This window comes from Clupea harengus, unplaced genomic scaffold (assembly GCF_900700415.2).
Source record: "Clupea harengus unplaced genomic scaffold, Ch_v2.0.2, whole genome shotgun sequence".
NCBI lineage: Eukaryota > Metazoa > Chordata > Actinopteri > Clupeiformes > Clupeidae > Clupea > Clupea harengus.
Window position 1 is genome coordinate 33064 of NW_024880060.1, and position 5927 is coordinate 38990.

At 42.0% G+C, this 5927-nt stretch overlaps 1 pseudogene; it reads right to left on the reverse strand.

The window, feature by feature from the left end:
* Window positions 1–259: 259 nt before the first annotated feature.
* On the reverse strand, window positions 260–3538 carry LOC122131194 (annotated as a pseudogene).
* Window positions 3539–5927: the final 2389 nt, after the last annotated feature.

Genomic DNA, 5927 nt, shown 5'->3' on the forward strand with positions numbered 1-5927 from the left:
TCAAATCCCATTTATCAAATCACTTTCCTGAAATGTCCTATCAACTAAGACATGCAGTAGTAGAAATAACAAGGGATCCATTTTTGTCACACAAATATGACATGTGTTAACACAACAAAGATGTTGACTATACACAATAGTATTGCTTTCTATTTTATACAACTGTCTTTTGTATTGCATTTCAATATCTGCACACATTAACAGTCCAGGCACTGGGCTCTGTAAAGCGTCTTGAGACAATTGTATTGTTTTTGGGCTATATAAATAAAATTGAATTGAATTAAAAATGATTCTACATTCAGTGCTTTGAGAAAAAGCTATTCATGTAATTATTTTTGAAAGCATCCTCACATTACAGGATTTTTTCACGGTACTGCATATGTCCATACATATATGGTCAGCTCTACTGTGTTATATTGGAGAAAAGGGTGCCTGCATAAAGGGGAACAGAAAATCCAAGTTAATTCTACTGCAATACCGTTCTAATTTCTGTTCTCAATCCCCATCCCAAACAGGCAGCTAATTGAACACCCTCTGTGTGCATTGATGGCCGCCACTCTATTTGCGTATTAAAAAGGAGAAACATGTGTGGCAATTTATATCCAGGGAATCTCTTTTCGCCTCCTCCAGCTGAAGCATGTCAATAGTATAGCAGCTCCCCTGGGCGGCCATCTCCTCTACGGTGTTCAGCAGCTTCTCCACCTGAACGCTGTTGCTCCTGTACTCGTGCTCCTGATTCCAGCGTTTGTTGTCGATCACGTGGTAGCGGCCTCCGCACTTTTGCACCAGCTCCTTCAGACTCTCACTCTTTCCCACATATTTCTCGATGGTCTGATCCTTTTCAAGCTGGTCGCCCCACGTGAACAGGACTACAGCATGATTGAAAGTCTCTTTGCCAAAGACTTTTCCGATTTGAGATACAATATCTTTCTCTTGGGCAGTGTATTTGTCCATTCTGAGCACAATGATGAAGGCATGTGGCCCTGGAGCACACTCGGAAACAGAGGCCTCCAGCTCTTTCTCAGCTGATCCTTGGTTAGCTTCGAATTGAAGAACCCAGGGGTGTCGACAACTTTGACTCTTCTGTCACCAACATCTTTTTCGTTCATCTCATTTTGTTGTGTTCCAGCTTGTGTCCCACGAAACTCTTTGAAAAACTTGTCTCCCAGGATGGTGTTCCCAGCACTGCTCTTGCCATACCCCGTCTTCCCGAGAAGCACAAGCCTCATCTCATCTAGTGCTGGAATAGGAAGCAGATCGTGAGACCCTCTCATGTACATTGACTGTAAAACAGGAAATGTACAATCTCTCTACAATGCTAGATTTCTAGTTTGCAGGCTACTTGTCATATCTGTAACTGCACCAGCAAAAAATCTAAAACTGTCAATAAATGTCAGTTAAAGTGGCTGACCATTAAAGCAGGTGACCGTGTTGTACTTATGGTATGTATGATGTTCAGTCATAATAATGATGATGCATCAACCAATATGAGGGAAAGAAAACATTTAAATTCAACCCAAAATACTAGTCATGATAAGAAGCATAGGATCAGTAAAGTCCAGTATTACCTGGTGGCTCTTTTTTGGCAGCTTGCAACATCGTTGGAGTGTAGCAGCATCCGTTGTTAGCCATCTCCTCAATGGTGTTCAGCAGCTTCTCCAACTGAACGCTGTTGTTCCTGTACTCGTGCTCCTGATTCCAGCGTTTGTTGTCGATCACGTGGTAACGGCCTCCACACTTCTCCACTAGCTTCTTCAGATCCTCACTCTTTCCCACATATTTCTCGATGGTCTGATCCGTTTCAAGCTGGTCGCCCCAAGTGAACAGGACTACAGCATGATTGAAAGTCTCTTTGCCAAAGATTTTTCCGACTTGAGATACAATATCTTTCTCTTGCGCAGTGTATTTGCCCACTCTGAGCACAATGATGAAGGCATGTGCTCCTGCAGAACACTGGGAAACAGAGGCCTCCAGCTCTTTCTTCAGCTGTTCCTCGGTTAGCTTCGAGTTGAAGAACCCAGGGGTGTCGACAACTTTGACTCTTCTGTCACCAACATCTTTTTCGTTCATCTCATTTTGTTGTGTTCCAGCTTGTGTCCCACGAACCTCTTTGAAGAACTTGTCTCCCAGGATGGTGTTCCCAGCACTGCTCTTTCCATCTCCAGTTTTCCCCAAAAGGACAAGCCTCATCTCATCTAGTGCTGGAATAGGAAGCAGATCATGAGACCCTCACGTGTACATTGACTGTAAAACAGGAAATGACCAACCTCTCTATACAATGCTAGATTTCTAGTTTGCAGGCTACCGGTACTTATTATATTCGTAGCTGAACCAGCAAAAAATCCAAAACTTCAATAAATGTCAGTTAAAGTGGTTGACCATTAAAGCAGGTGACCGTGTTGTACTTATAGTATGTATGATGTTCAGTAATAATAATGATGAAACATCAACCAATATGAGGGAAAAGAAGCATTAAATTCAACCCAAAATACTAGTCATGATAAGAAGCATAGGATCAGTAGGGTCCAGTATTACCTGGTGACTCTTTTTTGGCAGCTTGCAACATCGTTGGAGTGTAGCAGCATCCGTTGTTAGCCATCTCCTCAATGGTGTTCAGCAGCTTCTCCAACTGAACGCTGTTGCTCCTGTACTCGTGCTCCTGATTCCAGCGTTTGTTGTCGATCACGTGGCAGCGACCTCCACACTTCTCCACCAGCTTCTTCAGATCTTCACTCTTTCCCACATATTTCTCGATGGTCTGATCCGTTTCAAGCTGGTCCCCCCAAGTGAACAGGACTACCGCATGATTGAAAGTGTCTTTGCCAAAGATTTTTCCAACTTGAGATACAATTTCTTTCTCTTGGGCAGTGTATTTGCCCACTCTGAGCACAATGATGAAGGCATGTGCTCCTGGAGTACACTGGGAAACAGAGGCCTTCAGCTCTTCTGTCAGCTGATCCTCGGTGAGCTTCGAGTTGCAGAACCCAGGGGTGTCGACAACTTTGACTCTTCTGTCACCAAAATCATTTTCGTTCATCTCATTTTGTTGTGTTCCAGCTTGTGTCCCACGAAACTCTTTGAAGAACTTGTCTCCCAGGATGGAGTTCCCAGTGCTGCTCTTTCCATCTCCCGTCTTCCCCAGAAGCACAACACTCACTGAAAAAGCTTGTAAGAAACACAATTAGATTGTTATTTGTGTTATGTTTCAATACTATAACACTACAAATACGTTAAACATTATGGGCGTTAGCCTGTATTTACATGTGAAGGTTAAATGTGTTACAATCCATTGGACGCCAATAGATCGTCATTCTATGATTATTCAGTAGTTATTCCATAGGTGCTGATACAGTTGTTTTAACTGAAAAATATAGTCAAAGTTATAGTCAAAAATGTAATATGAGGCCATTTGATACACACATTAATCGTTTTTGGTTTGTTTGTTTTGGATAAGCCAGAATGCACCTTTTTAGTGCCTACTCCAGAACACTGCATTTTTTCAACTCCTGCCCTGAGAGTCACTGTTTGGACAAACACAAGCTCACTTCAGTGTCTGGTGGTGACTGACTGCTCGAGCTGAGACTATTTAGTTATCGTTTTAGTTGAAATTTATTTCAAATGTTCCACTCGTACATCAAACCCTTACATCAGTATGTATCCGTGTATTTACTCTAGCTACTCAAGCTCAACTGGTACCAGACTAATGTGTGGCAGTACCAGACTAATGCGTGGCAGTACCAGACTAATGCGTGGCAGTACCAGACTGATTTGTAGCGGTACCAGACTAATGCGTAGCAGTACCAGACTAATGCGTTGCAGTACCAGACTGATACAACATATTCTTTGGCTGGCTAGGCCTTTATACCTTATGCTAATGTGTGGATTGCTATTTGCATTGGCAGCAGAGATTTCGGAACCATTTACTATAGCAGATAAGTGAGTATCTGCCTCTTTCTAGTTACATGTTGCATACATAATTTGGCTTTATTGTGAATCCTGTAATTTGTTTACATGACATAAGTCAGATATGAGTAACATTTTGCTTCTACTACTCCAGCAGAGAAACATCAAATCTTTGTTGACAAGGCATGAATTGGCCCATTTCGGGCCCAAGCGTGTGTGCTGATGAAGAATGAACTAGTGCACTTGCTTTGTCACACCAAAAAGTTGTTCTGGTGTACTCTTACATGTTAAGGTCTTAGTGACTTGTAATGTTTACAGCTTGCATCGAAAAGACCTCCCAGTACCCCCGTGGCTGTGCTGCATGTCTGCTATTATGATCACCACTGCTCTGCTGGGCGATCAGATAGTGTTCGTCAAAGCTTTTTCTCTTTACTGGCGTTTTTGTTTGGTTGTTGCTGTATCATATCCTTCTCCCATCCACATGACACTTGGCATGATTGTAGCCCCACGTGGCTGATATGGAATATAAGGCTTGTGTCTGTAGGTGTGTGTTTCCCTTTGTGCTAGTGCCCCTTGAAGTGGGAGAGGTTAAAGGCACTTTTTGAGCAATAGCTGGAAGATGGTTTTGTAATGGTTGCGATAATGATAATAATAATAATAATAATAATAATAATAGGAGGAGGAGGAGTTATAATACTACTACTACTAATAATAATAATAACCACAAAGTGTAATAATAATAATTTGTTTTTTTCTTGCAATATATTGCATCTTAGTGGGGTAGGTTATTCACTCAAGCCATGATCATTTCCCAAAACATAATATAAACATGCTTTTTTTCAAAAAGGACAACAACCTCCCTCAAAATCCCTGCCAGGATGGAGAGAGCAAAGCATAAAGCAAGACAGAGACTATCAACATTGCAGAGTACTGTGACCTCGATTTCCCCTCAGTCCACACCCCTCACTGAATAGCAAAGAGTTTCCCCCCCTGAATATCAAAGAGTTTCTCTCTCTCTCTCTCTCTCTCTCTCTCTAAAGCTTTCTCTCTTTCTCTCCCTCTCTCTCTTTCTCTCTCTCTAATGTCTAATGCTCTCTCTCTCTCTATCCCTCTCTCTTTCTAATGCTCTCTCTATCTTTGTATCTAATGCTCTCTCTCTCACACACTCTCTCTCACTCTCTAATGCTTTCTCTCCCTCTCTCTCTCTCTCACATCTCTCTCTCTCTCTCTCTCTCTCTCTCTCTCTCTAATACTTTCTCTCTTTCTCTCCCTCTCTCTTTCTAATGTTCTCTCTCTCTCTCAGGTGTAAGTTCTTAAAATAAAAGACTTGAAGGATTTGTACTGTGAATTGTTACCTCATTATTGGAGTGTAAATTATACCAGCCTTTTTGTTGTTGTTTTTCTCTCTCTCTGCAACAAGGCTAGACAGGCAGCCAGTGAGTCAGGAAAGCATTCCACTCTTTGTTTACCACATCATTCCTTACCATGGCAACCAAGCATTCAGTGTTGTCTTGGGACTTAACTCTGTTAGTGCGTAAAGCAGATAACTGCAGTTTGAAGGGATAGCATGCCTAAATCACTTCCACATTTCTGGATGAACGCCAAATGTTGCACATTTTCGTTCGTAAGGTGCGCTGCAAATGACGCATCAATAACTAAAAACACTTTCGCCTAAAATTCCGAAATCATTACGGCAATTTGTCTTCGGTAGATGCATTAGGTGCATGGCTCATTACGGTTCATTCGTGGAGTAGCTCATCCTACTGAATAATGTTCAATGCAAAAGTGTACCACTTGACTAGCCAATATGTTGTGATGACAAGGTTCAAACTTCACAAAAGCTGACATGCTAGCCTAATTCTAGTCAGAATATGAGTCTGATACTGCTCCATTGGGCTGTGATTATGGGGCGTGTTTCAACCGAACCACGAAAAAATATGCCTCTTCGCTCAATTGGATATGCCTCCAACCAATCAGAGCAACGTAGTATGACCATAACGTAGACCATCGGGGCCAGCTGATAC